This window comes from Varroa jacobsoni, unplaced genomic scaffold, assembly GCF_002532875.2.
Source record: "Varroa jacobsoni isolate VJ856 unplaced genomic scaffold, vjacob_1.0 scaffold_396, whole genome shotgun sequence".
Taxonomy (NCBI): domain Eukaryota; kingdom Metazoa; phylum Arthropoda; class Arachnida; order Mesostigmata; family Varroidae; genus Varroa; species Varroa jacobsoni.
Window position 1 is genome coordinate 45,919 of NW_019213298.1, and position 16,993 is coordinate 62,911.

General features: G+C 39.3%; 1 long non-coding RNA gene across 5 annotated transcripts in view; it reads right to left on the reverse strand.

The window, feature by feature from the left end:
* Positions 1 to 14,517, reverse strand: part of LOC111260077 (uncharacterized) — a 52,630-nt gene extending 38,113 nt beyond the window's left edge. For all 5 annotated transcript variants that reach the window (XR_015310874.1, XR_015310875.1, XR_015310871.1 and 2 more), the window contains exons 1-2: positions 14,400 to 14,517; positions 11,483 to 11,699 (exon numbers count right to left, since the gene is read on the reverse strand). This is a non-coding gene — a long non-coding RNA (uncharacterized LOC111260077). The remainder of the gene's footprint in view (positions 1 to 11,482; positions 11,700 to 14,399) is intronic.
* Between the last annotated feature and the right edge of the window lie 2,476 nt (positions 14,518 to 16,993).

Sequence of the window (16,993 nt, forward strand, 5' to 3'; positions counted from 1 at the left end):
GCGGGTTTTTGGTTAACTAAAGTACCGCAAATTGCAGGTGGAACTGGCGACAGGTAAATTAACAGGTATTTTGGTTATAATTCTACAATACATTATATATGATATGCTAGTTTCGGTCGACAAAGTCCATACACTTTAAACTGCGCTCTCGTAAGGAGCGTCCTTGACTACGACAATGCGTTCTTGTCTTTGTTGTCCTGACATCTGGCCAGCGCCTTGCTAGCCCTTAACTGTTCAATCTCTGCCCGTGAAACGTTTGCACCACCTGCTTACTTAAGGCTTCGTTGCCTAATGCTTTCAGCAATCTTCAATAGGTCTCTTTAGAGCTGTAGCCTTTAAAAAACAAAGAAAAACCCGATCACTGAATACTGACTTGCGATCCTAGAGTCTGTTTTCTTCTGAACTCATTTCCCCTAATATAAACTCGACCGATTTATATATTTATATACATATAGCGGCTATTTACACCTAGCACGTCAGTGGCCCAATGCCTTCGATATATACTGGCGAAATGAAATTTGGGACTTCCCTAAGAATTTCCTCTTGAGGCTCGAGGTTCGCTGTTTGTTGAAGTCGTATACGAAGCATAACTGTTTCGAGCGCACTAAGATTCACAAGCAAAACGCCATATTCGACATGATGTAACTGGTGACTTCGTTACGCTTCAGTAGATCGATCGCGCTACAATGTGTCAATTGCAGGTAACACTTCAAGCCATGTTACTAATCGTAGACGCCAGTTACAAAATATATCAGACACATTGCTTCTAGTTGCAGCAAAATTATTTGGTGCTAAATAAAAATTCGCTGTTCGACAGAACAGAATGAGATCTGGAAAGACCTAAACATATATGTCCGTTTTGACAATTGGCTTGACAGGAAGAGGTTACTAAACAGGAATCCTCAACCCACTTAGTTTAAACTATACAGAAAAAGGTATTTGTTTTCATGTGAAGAAATTTTATTGTCACTTTATTATTGAACTGATAGCGTCAAGTATTTTTGCTTTTGGCAATATACTTTTTTTTATAAAACTCGCCACAAAAACAAGACCCCTAGTTTCGGACAGAGTTCAATTTAAAATATGGTTGTAATCTGCACAATGACATGTGATAAATAGAATATATTATTTTTTCGAAGTGCTGGCGATATAATAAAGACAAAATAGTTAATAAAATAAAAAGGAAAAAAAGCACAATTGGCACTATTTTGCATAATAGATAACATGATTCGCTGTGTGAAGAAGGAGGACAACAGGCTGCTGACAATCATTTGACAACAAAAACATATGAATACCGTACATGCGATCCTGTATCTAATATCCTCGCTAAATTTGTGGAAAAAGCCTACGCTTTTGTCCTAATGGTAAGCCTCTAAGCTACTTTACCTGATGCCAGCTATCAGCCTCCGTTCGTTATGAATTGAGCTCTGAAATCGTGCGCTGATCGAAAGGCGCTCAAAGACTTGACAAAATCATTCCCATCAGTAGTTGTGGCGCTGGATTAAGCTTGAAGGAAAGGATCGAATGTAGATTTGGTTTGTTCGTGCCGGAAATTTTTAATAAGATGGTAGAAAAAATAAATACACGGGTAAATCCTCGATGCAACTTGTAGCAAGATCGCTAAGCACAATGCATGTTTACAAAGTATTTGTATTCTAACAGAATACGTATTTAAATGTCTTTAAACTGTAGGGTTTAAAGCTTCATATTTTTTTCAAAATCTCACAGTGACATCCATAGGAAGATGCCATTTGAATAGGTATGTAAAAACACCCAGATCGTACTTTCGTCGATGTAACACAAGATTCAATCCATCATATGATTCTCTAAAAACGTGTAGGCGGAACAGCAAAATGCTGGTCCATTCTCTCATTACTCAATTTATCCACTTCTTCCCAGTCCGCTTGTGATGTTCATCCTTCATTTATATTCTAATTTCTCATCGTTAACGCACAAGGATATAGGTCGTCTTTGTCTTCGATTTATATTAGTCTTGATATATTGAGGCATGTCTTTATTGCAGTACTTCAAGCGTTGGGAACCGGTCACCCCTAACTGAAATTGCTTTGTGGAGTGGATTATTTCGCTTTTCCTAACCAGTTAGCCATGACCTAGATTGTACCACATTATCAACAGAAAATTCTCTGAATATGCACTTAAAATGGTTACTTCAAGCCATATCTAAGGTCACAGAAATCAATTTAGTCAGAGGTAACGAGGCTTTCGAACTCTTCCCGGTAGCTTCTCCTCCAATTGTGCGCTGTTGCAACAGTTCCTGTAGTCACTTTCATGGGCGCAGCTGTTGTCCATGTTGAGATGTTAAATCGCTACGGTCATTACGGAAAAAATGGATTAGATGCATACAATACGTGCCGATGAAATGTTAGTTATTACAATGTAAAAACGCGAGTAAAAAAAAAGGCCTTTTCGATTCTAAGTCGTAGTCGTGCTTCCGGATTAGAATTCTAGCAGAGAATCTGATCCTTTTCATTGGACGATACAAATTTCCTTTTGGTTATCTAATGATAAGAATGACGTTTTTTTTTTGTTTTTGTATTTTATTTTTTCTACATGTCTATTATAACTGTAGAGGTTCAGAGTACTGTCCTGTTACTAAGCTATTTACAAAAATGCCTTAACTTTTATTATTTTCTCCTTTCATTCAAAAGTTACGTCTACCAAAGGGTCGTTAGATTAGAGTCAACGTTTCTTTAGCCTATGGCATTATATAGTTGGCTGAGGAATTCGATTTTTCTGCATATTACAGCAGCCATGAGCTTGCCAGCATGGGTGGCGGCGCAGCGGCCGCGATACTAGAAGTTTCGAACGTTGAGGTTTGGTTCGATACTTCATGACGACTGTATCATGCAATAGCAGAGCCACATCTTAAGCTTTCTGCACACACACGCAGTATCTAGCAAAGTCTGGTCACGTCTTGCTTAGTTCCAATCACTGACGTCTCTACAAGCATAGCTGCAACTCTTGGCAAAACCAGGAGCGGGTGGCCAGTATGCTTGGAGGCGGTCGTCAGCGGATAGAAGGAACGCAGGATGATGTCCTGAGGCCACCGAAACGTGGTTGTTACTCAGGGGCGCAGCGGTCTTGCAACCAAGACATTTATGTTTACATAGCAAAGCGAAGTTGGAGTTAGCAAGCAAGCCAGGATGGGAGCCATTGTTACAGATCGAATAGCGCGTCCACCTTGGATTAGAACTGAATGATGAATGAACAGCATGCCTTGAGGTAAATGATTGCGCTCCTTATTAGAAAGCGTCCGTCGCCAGCGTCAGTAGACTCTGGGAGCTAACAAATGTTATGCAGTATGACAGTCCGACTGTTATATCCTTCTTACACTGACAAGCTGATATATATTATGACGTAATCAAATGAATGTACCCAAAAATTATCATTATTTGATGTCCATCGGGATGGCCTATCTGTCTACGGTCTTTAAATATAAGTACTTTCTAGAAAAATACCCGCAATAAAGGAGGAAATACTGAGCCGACTACACTAATTAGAAATACGTGATTACAAATCTGTAATTAGTATCAAATAGCACCACAATAGAGGTGTATAAAACCTCTAATCGTGATTAGAAATTTACAGAGCTTCATAAATTTCTATAATATATAACCCAACGGTGGGCCGAATGTACTGAAAACCTTAGTAAATCTCAATGGCAAATTATGCAGACAACATGAACAAGAAGCATGTAGTTGATAAAGATTTAGGAATATAATCTTGGCTTATCCTGTCTGTGTAATAAATGCGACGTCAAAACTCTCTATGGGACCAACGACTGGACCCCTCATAGCGACTAAAAAAGAACTAATATCCAGCTTCCGTCCTAAACAAAGCGTAGAAAACCAAGAACCTTTAGGTTTTGCGGGGTTGGAGCGCGCCCTCCCGGGATTGCATATGAACGAGCTGGACATATTTGGTGATGTGTGTGTGATGTTTCTGCAGCAAAGTTTTTCGGTGTACCTCGCCCACCATACCGTCTAGGAGTCACGATTACCTGACAATTGCGAAAATCTGGCTACAAGTCTCTCTGTCCTCTTATTGATGCGTATTCCAGCCCGATGAAACATCTCGCTTAACATTCAACCCTTGCCTTGTTTCTGCTCTTTATCGCTCGTCAACTTCGCGACCGTTCCCCTTGCTCAATACTGATACGAGGCAGGCTTTGTTCTATTACCAGCGTTGTTTTCAACTTATGGCCACCAAACGCCCTGCCGCTCTAGTGAGCGATTGAGTTTCATTGACTTGGAACACTGCAGTCATATATGGTTAGATGTCGCCAGTATCAGGCCCGTGGCCGGTCTATTCAGCCGTCCAGTAAGTGGTGTTTCATGAATTATTTCATCAAATTGGTCGCATCATTTCGAGTCCTCCCCCCGCTGGCTAAGCCTTCACGCATGAATCGGGAACGCGTCTAACCTTACTCACTTCCTACCCAACAATATCCCTTATTGATTCCAGTGCATCTTTTTTTGGTAGGGAAAACATATTTTCGAAAGGTGAGCTCGACACACTATACTGTAGAAATCAATGAAATTGTCGAGATTGAGGTCTACAATAAGCACGTTTTCTGAAACAGGTTCCAACCTACATTACAACAGAACGAATACGACCTACGTGAGCTAACCAGTTAAATGGTTTCCTTAAAGCGATAAATAACGCGACATATATTTCACTCAAGAGTACCGACCTAAGAAATGTCGAATCTATTAATGAAGCTATGATAATAAAATCTGATATGTATGAAATAATACTGTTTGTAGTCTAACTTAGTTATGCAAGGCGAGGCGACAAGCAGAGCCGGTGAACTTCGAAATTAAATAACTTAAGAACTAGTTGGGCTAGAGTAAGGATTTTTAAATATAAATTAGAGATACTCTTCTTAATTTTTACACGTGTATCTCAGTGCTTTGTCAGCTTCTGGATAATCATATACCTACCATTCGCGTTCCCATAAGTAACCTTTCAATTTATTAATATCCGAAGTTGATCGATGGCGGGATAAGCTCGGCCGTCTATTGCCCTATTTAATACATGCAAAGCCTTGCAATCACACGGACTTATATTGGTAGAATAAGCGAGTTGAAGCCAATGTCGGATATTTTTCTGCTCAATCCTGAAAGTAATTAGGACATGGCGAAGTAGGCTGGCGTTATTATCGGGCAGTCAGACTACGCGCTTTTGCTTTCCGTGCCACCCGGTCCACGAGTCTCTAAAAGAACTTCAGATAGCGAGGAGCACTCATTATTTCATTTTCGGCAAGTATCTCACAGTAACAGATGCCGCTAATGTCCGTTGCAAGTACCGCCATCATCTTACGCCCGAACCTACTCGATGCTGGCATCAAACTCATTTTCTTCTAGAAAGACGCTATTCTCTCATATGGTGGTAGATGTCGAATCGTGCCTCGTCGATCGTAGGCTGTAAACGGTTTATCTCTGAATTAAAGTTCCGCAAATTACACGGGAAATATACTGCACGCATTTCTAATTAATCTGGAGTCAACTTACAGGAATTTCGGAACGCATTAGACGTAAAATGCCAGTTTTGATCGACAGAGCTTTAAACTGCAAGCTCAGCCTTCGTGAAAAACCTCTTCGATTGCGGCAACGCAATTATCCTGTCAGGTCCCGATTACTGCCTCGTTGATCTCCCCATTATTCTCTATATAGTTTTATTCTCAACTTGGTATAGAAGACCACTGGGATGATGCACTAGACGATGGTACACTTCCTGTATAATGAACCTAACCCAGAGCGGTTCCATGTATGAATTTCGATGAGAAAACACTAAAATCAGTTATTCTTCATATTAAGGCAATGTATGAGTAGGCTTGTAGTTTGATTTGCATTATCGTAAATTGAAATACTGAAAAATCTTTGGGCCTTGATTGGCCTTCATCTTGATATACCTGCACGCTTTAGTAGGATAGCTTGAGACGCGTCCGAGGTTCTTCTTTTACATTCCAGTTATACTAGACCTATTTTTCAACTTTAGAACATGAATATTCTAACTCAAATAGAAATATCTTAAACATAGGTTTTATTCTTTAAAACGGAGCGACAAAGTGTTATACATACAGAGTTAAATACACAACGTGTGGGCCCCCCACATTGACGAAACCGAAAAAAATTGATGCTTGAATTGAAAAAAAAAATAGGTTAGTAAGTAGGATTTTCAGAGTTGTGACTGACATCATGCGCGCAACCTCACAGACACATTGCGGCCTTTAGTCCATAGTTAAAACCATTATGCAGCCATTGAGCGCGCAAGTCAATATAATGTAAAAGTGCGTATGATGTATAACAGCGTAAAAAAGTACAAGGGATCGATGAATCGCCCATACATTATTACACATGTTCACCAACATATTTTGACTTATTTTACTCTTCGCTTATAAAATACTAAATCGTAAAAAAATAGAAATTATTCAAAGATCTACTATAAGTTCGAGGCATAAACATGTTCGTTTAGTTAGAAATAGGCTAATGACTTCACAGAATTACAGTTGAAGACACTAGTCCCCCTCCTCCTGCCCCCTTCGTCCCCACGCCATTATCCCAGCGCTTTAGTAATTTCTTTAAACTACCTTGATGATAACTAAACCGATAAACCTTGACCTATAGGGTCCGCGGCCTTATGCGGTTTTATTAAGCTTCATAGGAAACACAGGTCTGAGCGTGTTCCATTGTTCGCAGTTTATAGAAGGCATGTCTATATACCATATGAATATTACTGTTTCGTTGATTGCATAAGTACCTCTATGCGAAGGTAATATTTTGTTCCCGACTGCAATGTTTCGAAAGCTAGTGACCGCTCCGCCTATTCTATTCTTGATCTTTTTAATCAAATGTTTTGAGCTTCACGTGCGGCGCTAGTATTAAGCATTACTTCAGAAAATTAGATCCGTTTGAGAAAAAATCCCCACGATGAAGATACATGCGTGCCCGCCTGGTCTTAAAGCGGTTAATATGCAAGCACGCTTCTATTGCATCGTCACAGAGACGCCTGAATCGAACCTTGAATGACCGTCGGATCGGTTGTCAACAATTCTATTATCCTAGAGCGACCCTCTATCTACAACTGTGCCACATAATAATACGGTGGATTGCTATTGCCATCGTGCCCGTCCTATAGCAGCCTGTCGCGTTCGCCTTGAGACAGGCAAATATGATTATGTTTTTTTTACTGCAAACACTAAACATATTATGTCTATTTCACCAGCAGAGGGACTACGTAAAAACGTACCGTTTTTTTTTTTATTATGAAGTGGAACAAACAAGGACTTAGGAAACTATGCTAAAAAAAAATCACTAACTCAATATCAATGCTGCTCTGCAGTCTAGAATCCTAGATCTGATCTGAAGCTAGTAAAATAGAAGTTGAAGGTCAAGTGTACGTAGAATTACAACACTACAGTCTGATATGCATATTTTCGAGATGTCTCAGCATAGACAATCACCATTCAATTAACGGCTAAGTGAGGGAAGTCGACGTGGGTTTCGGGATAGCAAACAGTTAATGCAAGATCATTATTTTGACTCGCCATTCTCGGCTCAACTTCAGTTACGATTAACTAACAATTATGAGTTATATTTGTCCTTCAGGCTTTGTATCGACCTATCACTTTGAAGGGCTTCTATCACAGGTTACCTAGTCGAACACGGCGAAAGGCACCACAACGCAGGTTAACGCCTTATCAGCATTCTTTCTCTATTATAAGTAATTTTAGTAACGTATACAGGAACTTACTATAATCTCCGGTTAGCAGAGGCTCCCTGTAACATAAAACGCCAAATCTATTATCTTTATAATTATAGTGAAGCATATTGACGACTCGCCATGTATTTACTATGTAAAGTGCAAAACCGTTGTAAGACAACTATTTCTCCCCTGATATATCGTACTATTTTTATGTACCGCATTATTTAGTAAGAATCGCTAATGATTGGAGCTCAGTTTTCGTTTCATCTACTCTAATAGGATACAGCTGCTGTCGTTACTTATTTTATCATCGTCGGTTTTTCCTCGTTACAAACTTCAACAAGCTGATAAAGGTGGTAACTTGAAGTAGGCTGCAAAACATAGGAATCGATTATCCGGGTGACGACTCTACAGTGCATGTCTAACCACTCGCGCAATGACTGCAGTCAAGACCTAGCAGTGATAAACTGTTTGGTGGAAAACAAACTTTTATTAAGTTAATTATACTATACGACAAATTTGACTAAAGATTATCAATGTGATCTCTAAAGGCATTACTAATCTCGGAAGAAGAGATGAGGGCCAATATCAGCGGCGGCATGAACGAGATAATGTCAAAGGTTCAGGATGATACGATGCTATCGTTTTATATCAAATCCTTTATGTTATTATTATTAATTAAATTTAAATTAAATATAACATACAATTTAATAGGGTCAGTACAGTCCCTTCCATAATCAGCTTGTTGGGATAGTAATGTGAGCTTGCATCTTCGCGACTTTTCCCTAAAATTAACGTCGATAATGATACGACAAATAAATGCGAATGTGACTTGTATTTATATTATTAAGGGCCGGCAATATTACGGTTCTTCCGACATATATAATCAAAACTGAATCCTAATAAGTCTGTCAAGTCAAAAAAAGTACGACGTATAGCTGTTTCTAGTGTATTCCCTACCCAATTCACGTTATTATAGTAAGCGGAATAGGCACACATAAGACAAAAAAAAAGGCCGCAATTTTTGTATTGTGACCCATTTTTCTCCCGGATGTTATAAAGGGTCTAAAAGAGTCAATATAGAATTATTATATAAAAAAAATATTCGCTCTTAATATTTAACAACTAGCTAGGTGTGTAATATAATCTGCAAGAATGCACCTTAGTCAGAATCGATCTATCGCAGTTGTTTGGATTAGGCATATTATTGTTGCCTAGCTGATTATTAAAGGCACGTTGTAATATTACTACAATTAAGGAAGAATCTATTAAAAATGCATTGATACTACTCCGTAGCATAAAAACTGTGGAATTTAAGCAGCTCCCGTAGCTTCGTATTCAGAGGCGCACCCATGTGAGCCTTTACATTAAATTTCGTTTGAGAATTCGAGTCTATTACAGCCCGACTCTGTGAATAGCCATCCAGACACATCTGTATTATGAAAGCCGAAACATTTAAGCATAATTAGAAATACACTTTTGTCTACCCTAAATTACATTCGAAACAATCGGAGCTTCAGGCTCCAAGGCCCAGTTTTTTACATCGTGAAAAAATGATAGGAACTAAATCATCAACCCGAAAAAGTTTGTGACGAGATGCCGATTACTTTCAGTATTATATTTCATTTCCTCTCGTTGGACATCTTCTTATAGAACAGTAAACACAGCAATGTTGATCATACCTAAGCGTTAGTATTTTATATTGTATACATAGATTTCTTCCTCGTTGAAAACAGTTAATAAGATGTTATACATTAAGTAGTGCTTCTTATTATCTCTTCCACTAGTTGGGTACCGGGTAAAGACATCCAAATAAACCCACAATAGAGAGAAATTTTTACTTCATGCTTTGTATGCGACATCGGACCGCGTCAAAATAACATTGAACCTACAAGGACGCATATAGTTTGAATGTTACCTCACTCATTCCTGCTTACTTGTAGCCTATCTTGAAATGCCACTGTGAAACTAAAGGCATAACGAACGAATGTTGTTTCCGGTGATTTGGGCGCATATTTTCTACTGTTTTGGTATGGTAGACACTTGCAGTAGAAGCAGTATAAGCAATCTATCTACGAAGGCAAGTTTCACATCTTGACAACGATATATATTGGGATGCCGAAGAAGCACTGACTATATTTCCAACTAAATGGCTTTATAATCACATATCTCGGGCAATATATAAAATCTCTTAAATTGCTATCACTTGAAAACCCAGTCATTTGGCTGTTGTAAATGTTTTGTCGGAAAAAGTAGCCAAAGGTAATTCTGTTTTTTGATGGTCTTCGTTATTGGTAAACTAATTAGAATAAGAAAATAGAGAAATCCGCAAAGCACAACTTCGCAGAAGCGCAAGGAAACTAAATGTTTTTTTTTAAAAAAAACGTTGATTACGGTAATGCGCTAGTAAACAAAAAAAATACGATCCACAATCTGTGGTAAGACCCGAACTAATATCAAAGGTCCCACTATACGTTTGATGGGAGAAAAACAAAGGAACCGTGCATGAATTACTATCGCCTAGCCAAACTATTGATCCGAACTAAGACGATTGCAACAAGTCACAGGACACATTGGATCGGAACTATTAAAGGGAAAGGTGACAATGCGGGAGCACATTCATCTTCAGCTACCCGGTAAAATTGAGACAACCTTGATGGAAATTCCAATGCGTCCGCCGTATAACTCCGCATTTGCTCCGGTCTCTGTAAAATTTCCTTAATAATGTTAATTTAGCTTCAATGTAGGGATACAAAAACTACTCGTCACAATTTTTCATCCGGAGATCAGAATGGTTCTGCAGTGATAAAGTTAAGCTATTACCGGAAAGCTGGCATAAAGCCATTGATTAAAATCATTTTATTTCTATTTTACATTGTTATTTGGCAATATTTACTTCAGTAATATTGTTTTTAAGTTATATGTATATATATATATAAGTTCATCTTCAGCATAAAGAGGCCCTCCGTAACATGAACGCAGATTTATAGGAAGGCTGTTGGAAAACAGTAGCGATTTCATGCAGGCCAGCGGACAGACGAACGATACCTCAACCAACCGAGGCAGTCGACTCATAGCAGCTTCAAATCGAGTACCAACCAAATACAGTGATAAATTTGATTTGTTCACTCGCGTCCCGTGCCACGCTTCTTGCACCGCGAAACAGTTTCCCCGCAGCTTTTATTTAGCTCGAATTTGACACAAACAATCTACCTCTTGCTTCAGAAAAAGCGGAAGGGAATCTTACGGTAGCCAAATCCACGTTATATATGCGCCTATGTCGGGTTCAGTCACCAATCGCCCGAGAAAATCGTAGAATACATGTATTGATAGACTTGATTCATACAATTATTACTATGATCATTGACATTGACACACATTTAGTTGTCATTTGAAAAAATCTTCTTTTTACTTTACTTTTCTATCAGTTTATTGGTCATTCAGCTGTGTTTTCAATAAGATCAAGGTAGATTAATTTAGTAAACCATCTCACGTGGAATAGTGTCTTTTTTTCTATGTCAAAGTATTAATTTCTCTATGTGTAATAGCCCGTTGAGCAACTTTTAGTTTTTTGTAAAAACTTCATTCATACAATGAGATTGGCTGCTTGAAATAACTGAATGGGTGTTCCTACTTTCGAGTTTATTAGTGCGCATCCCTTATTTCAAAGATCTACCACTTACAGATATGAACTAGGTAAGTCTCTGTAGTCTCGGTAATGCGAACCAGATCTGTTTTAGCATCTTAACTTTACCTGTAAAATATATGAAACGGTTTTAGTTGGTGGCGCTTTCGAAGACGGACTATTCTACGGGTAGTTTCACCGAAACGACAGGCACAATGGATCGAAATTAACTGTAGGTGATGGATGTCTTTCAGTCTTCACTCATCACATACTTCAGTGGCACTTCACAGGTAATTGAATATCTGAACACAGGGGCACAACGTTTCCGGTCCTTCCGCAGAAATATCTATGAAATAAAAACATATTCGACCGAAGTAAATGATTCGATTAGAAGTGCTAACGAGCCAAGCTTTCGTCATGGGGACAAAAAACCAATGGCAGTATTGTCAGGCGGAGAATGAAAGAACTTCTGGACTTTATTGTTATAACAAAAAACCTCATTGTTCATTTATGAACCGCCTCTTTGGATTACATGTTTGTCGAAATCATCGCTTCCTTATCGAATGCTTCCAAACAAAGTTCAGCATAGAAGAGCGGTAATAGCTGCATCTATTACGTCCAAATAACGAGAAAAAACTCATCTTTAGGCAAAATCAAGATGCTTCTCTCCGCTACTAATTGAAACGGATATTCTGATAACTTTGACAATTTAATATATCTAAATAATAGATTCAAATTAACCTCTGTCGATGTTAGTAGTCAGCCCTTGGCGAAAATTATAGAGGCAGGGCTTTTCATTTGAATAGAAGCGTTGCCTCTATAATTATGTGTCATTATAGTTTTTTGTATCTTGAGAATACATTAATCAGTAACAACGGGGCCTGCACGTTCGGTGGGCAAACGCCCGAGGCGTTCAGTGGAATATCTCCTGCTAAATCCATAGTACATGATCATAAAGGGGGTTTAACAGGGATTTGCTTCCCAGTCTTTTTCGGTATCATATTGTTGATTCCCATATGTCGATAGTCCCAAGCTCGATTAGTCATAACGATTAAGGTGAGCTTCCGAACCTAATAGGCCATAGTCATTGGGCTGAGCTTAAGGACCCCCTCAAATAAGAAATAAGAGGTTTGATTGTTTAACCGATCGATAACCAAACCTATTGGCTCCACGCAAGTGATTTAGGTTTCACAGATATAGATATTGGAGCCAGTTAAGGCATAGATAACAATGGGCCTGGCTGGAATTACACCATTTGGTACGACAAATTGCGACGCCTACCCTTGCGCTAATGTTCGAGGTAACGTGTTACTGAGTAAAAGTGTATAATCCAGAAGATAGCAAACCTTTTTATGAGAACAAGTACGCAATTAAGAGAAAAATAGCAAACTAATAAGCCTTTAAGATGTACCAACGATACTTGCTTACTCTGTCAGTCTGTCGACAAAACGACGATATTAGCAACGGAAATCGTTCAGAAGGTATATATAATAGATTTTCAGGAATTCTTGAATTTGTCATTTAGAAAATAATTGTGCTAATCCTTGACATGAAGAATTTTTGAGGGACGAATGACCTGGTAAAGGACACTCATTTTTGACTACTGCGCAACTGTTTTGAAAATTTTTGAGGCACTTTTATTACGAGTTAGGCAAGCCTTATGTTGAAGATAGTATCCCATAGGCCCACGCGGTGCTTCGGTGAGAACGTGTTTACCTACTAAGCCCAGAAAAAGGCTTTGAAACCAACCGTAGATAGACCAACATTGTTTCTTGCTGGGGCTTAGCCGACTGAAACAACGAGCTTTACATTCGCGCAACTAGCGAATGTAAAGCTCGAAATATTTGTTTTTTTATTCGTTAGATGATTCCACAGAGCTGACCTTTAAGGTTCGCATTTGTGGCGCTGTTTCTCTTTTGAGCTGTTATCAGTTAATTATGATAAAACATTTCAGGTGTAACGCGTATTTATTTATATTTCAATAAAGTGCCCACGCATAGGTTTTCCCAAACAAGAAATTTCTACGTATGGTCTTTTGGACTACGTTTCATAACACAGTTACAAATTCTAACTCTACGCACTGTGGAAAACGCGGAGCCAAGGGAAAGCTTTGTCAAAGACTCCTTGCCCGCGATCTCGTTCAAACAGATGAACGGTTAGGGACTTGGCCAAGTATGCAGTAACTGCCCGCGACAAATTAATATCGAAGAAGAATTAAACCGGAGCATTGGTTCATGATTCCCCGCTAGCAGCATTAACACGACACGTAAATCACAAAGATTGTCGCAGATGACTGACGTTTCAAGATAATCCGAAGGCTGTCATTGAAACCTGCCAATTCAGCCCTCAACACAGACACATCATCGAGAAAACGTACCACACAAAGGTCATCCATCAGCGCATCTGCACAGGCTATGCACAGGCGAGAAACCATCTTTTGCTACCAAAATCAAGGGAGCCATTTTCCACTTTTTTCTGCACCCGGCTAAAAGAAGCACATCGAGTCTATCGAGAGAATTCAACCACAATTTGATCTTACTGGGACTCAATTTCGAGTCGGCTCATATCAAACAAAAATAATACTTATGGTAATACTAACGGTATGCTCTATGGTATAACTACAGTCCGTTATACAACATATCGTGATGTTCGTTCAAAATTTATCTCTACTTTCAGATCAGCCAACATTTTGAACAAACAACTATTACTTACAGCATGTATGTTTTTTAGGCCTGCGAAACCCTCGCAAATTTCACTATTAGCAGAGTGCACCAGCCGCGGGCATAAGCATGTAAAATCATGTTTTGCTCGGGCAGATATACCTAGTGTACAAAGGCCTCATGAAGTTGCAGTCGAGTCGAGAGCAGAAGAAAAATCCTCGGCAAGCTTTAGTAGACGAACCCAAATTACATAACTTATGTCGACGGTAATCATGAGTATCGCGAATTGTCAGAGAATAAAGGAAACTATAATATATTGCAACAAATTCCCTAACCGAGCTAACATTTTCTTTTTTCAAAGAGAAAACATACAAACTCACACTTACCTTGAGCAGAAGGCTTATAGGAACGTTGGTTCCCAATTATATTTACTTAGAGAGTCAACGTTCTCTATCCAGTCTGTCTCTCTCGGTTTGTCACCCTCGCTTGCTTTCTGCCGATGTTATATCCAACGCAGTGTCACTGCAGCCGGCTTTAGAATGCTTTCTCTCTCACCCCCCTTGCCCGTCTTCCCCTCGCATGCCACCACAGAAACAGACCAACGACTCTGAAAAGATCAACACACAGCGGCAATGCAGAGCAGCTACTTGTTGAGAATTCACAAGCGTCGTGGAAGTGAAGTGGACAAACGAGACTCGCAAAGCAATGGAGGTTCATTCTGTATTACAGCTCTAACCGTTTTTAGGGGGTCTGCAAAGGAAGATTCGTTCGCTAGGTATCATATACGTTCCGCCTCGTAAACATAAAATGTCTTAACCAACCTCTTTTCGATCCCCTCTAGAAACGAGCCCTATAATGTACGCAGAGCGAGGACAACTCATATTGTCGAGGCAACGTCAAACAGGCGCACGTAGCTACGCAATGAAAACTCGTTGTCCTGAAAAACGCTACACGTTAAAAACGCTTGTTGCCTCTATGCAACAACAGATAGAGCATCTCCGTAGAGTATCTAAAAAAAGGAATCATCAACTAGCTTTTATTCGTTCCGTAAATGGGCAAGCGACGTGGCATTAACAGCTTCTGTAACGATAGGTAATTTCATGTTTCAGCTATATTAAAGTAATCCTCTGTGTCGTCCACTTAGTATTCGTTCATATAGGTTTGTTGAATTGAAATAGTTGTTTATATGATTAGCATCACATTAGTTTCATATGGGATACAAACTCTGGTGCAGGTGTACGTACTGGTGCAAGCGTACGCAGTAGTTCAAGCATTGATAAGCACTCAATGAGATCGAAAACACTTAGGTTTCAATGGTGTCCAGCACTTGAGAGCCTTGTATGCCAACGTCGAATGTACTCGTGTTTCATTGGCTGGTAGGTAACATTTGATGAGTTCGGAACTCAGCGAAGCTATCCCCAGTGGCCTTACATCTTCTTTCAACCCCCAACAAACCCAAGAAGTCTTACTCAGGCTACGCCGAATGCGCTCTATAGCAGGCTATCAAAAATTCTTCGCTTGCTTAGGTATGATCTCTGCCCTTTTTTCGTTTGCATCCAGGGCAAAACAACGGACGAAACATCTCCAAAAAGAACCCGGATTAACCTTCGCACAAGACCAAATAAAAACAGTATCAACGTTTAAAGCAGTCCGGTAGTCTTATAATAGATATTCTAATAGAAGTTCTTGTAGCAGATTAATTCCAGACTAGTTATCACAGCAACTATATATTGCCATGTTTGTTATACCCTTGTGTGTGTGTGTGTGTGTGTATATATATATCTATAGAAATATGTGTTAGAAACACTGCTGTAAATATAAGTTTTTCGAAAAGCAAATGGCCTTACGGTTAGGCAACTGTCATTGTTGTCGTTTTAGGTGAAAAATCTCCTGCGTCGCATTAGATACGATCGACCATAATAACTTACATGAACTTACTAGTATTTAAAGCCTCTCATTGCAGCAGCGCATAGCCACCGCGGTATGAATCGATGTGGCCGTATGCGCTTAGAAATTTTGTTACAACGATGACATTATACCAGCCAGAAGTGCGTCTGTCTTCAGGAATCTAATTTAATATACATCGCAGGAGTCGTAATTAGCTAGAAAGCCATGGGTGGTCATTCGAGTTCCTAATGGAGCCATGCCTTGACGTGCAGCACTGTGGAACGGGTAAACGATCCCTCAAGAAAAGCTTAGATTAAAGGGGACGAATGAGGATAACACGGTCCAGAAAATGATCTTCTCATTCTTTTTCGTGTATCACAGCCTGTGGGGCCTGAATTGCTGGCCGTCGAATAACGGGTTCGTAGATGTGGACGTGGTCAATCTTTTTGCATCTCATCAGGCTCGTATAGGAGTTGCCTCTATATTAGATATTAAATTAATAAAAAAAAATATACACACTTTCACGATAAGCTTGATTGATTCGCACTAGATAATAAGCGTCAACATTTTTATACAATTCGTTTCTAGGAACAGAATACTAATCCTTGTAGTAATAGATAACAGTTATTAGCCTATATATTATATTATTCAACAATGACAGGTGTGGATCAAAATTGTTTGGGTCAATTCCAATGTTAACAAGTTTCTTAGCCTTGTATGTTGCGCGGAAGTACCCGACTACTTACAAAGACCAAGTTATTATTCGTTTGAGGCGTTGTTATACCGATAAAGATATTTGACATTAACGGTTTTCAACGGAGCGTAATATCGATTGCTCAGCGACGCTTGTTTTTTTCCATATATATATATATAATCGGTTTTGGTGAATGGATGTCATAGATCTTGCCCCACGAGCAGCACGTACTATCAACGTTATCGTGAAGCCTATTGACGAGCAGAAAAATAACGAAATCGTTTCAATTCGCCCCTCTTAGTTGATCGTCTTCGTTCTCCAGGTCGCTCATGGTCGACTTTTAGGGTGATCTGTCATTTCTGATAATCTTGTGGTGTTCTTGCATTCTACTTGATATAG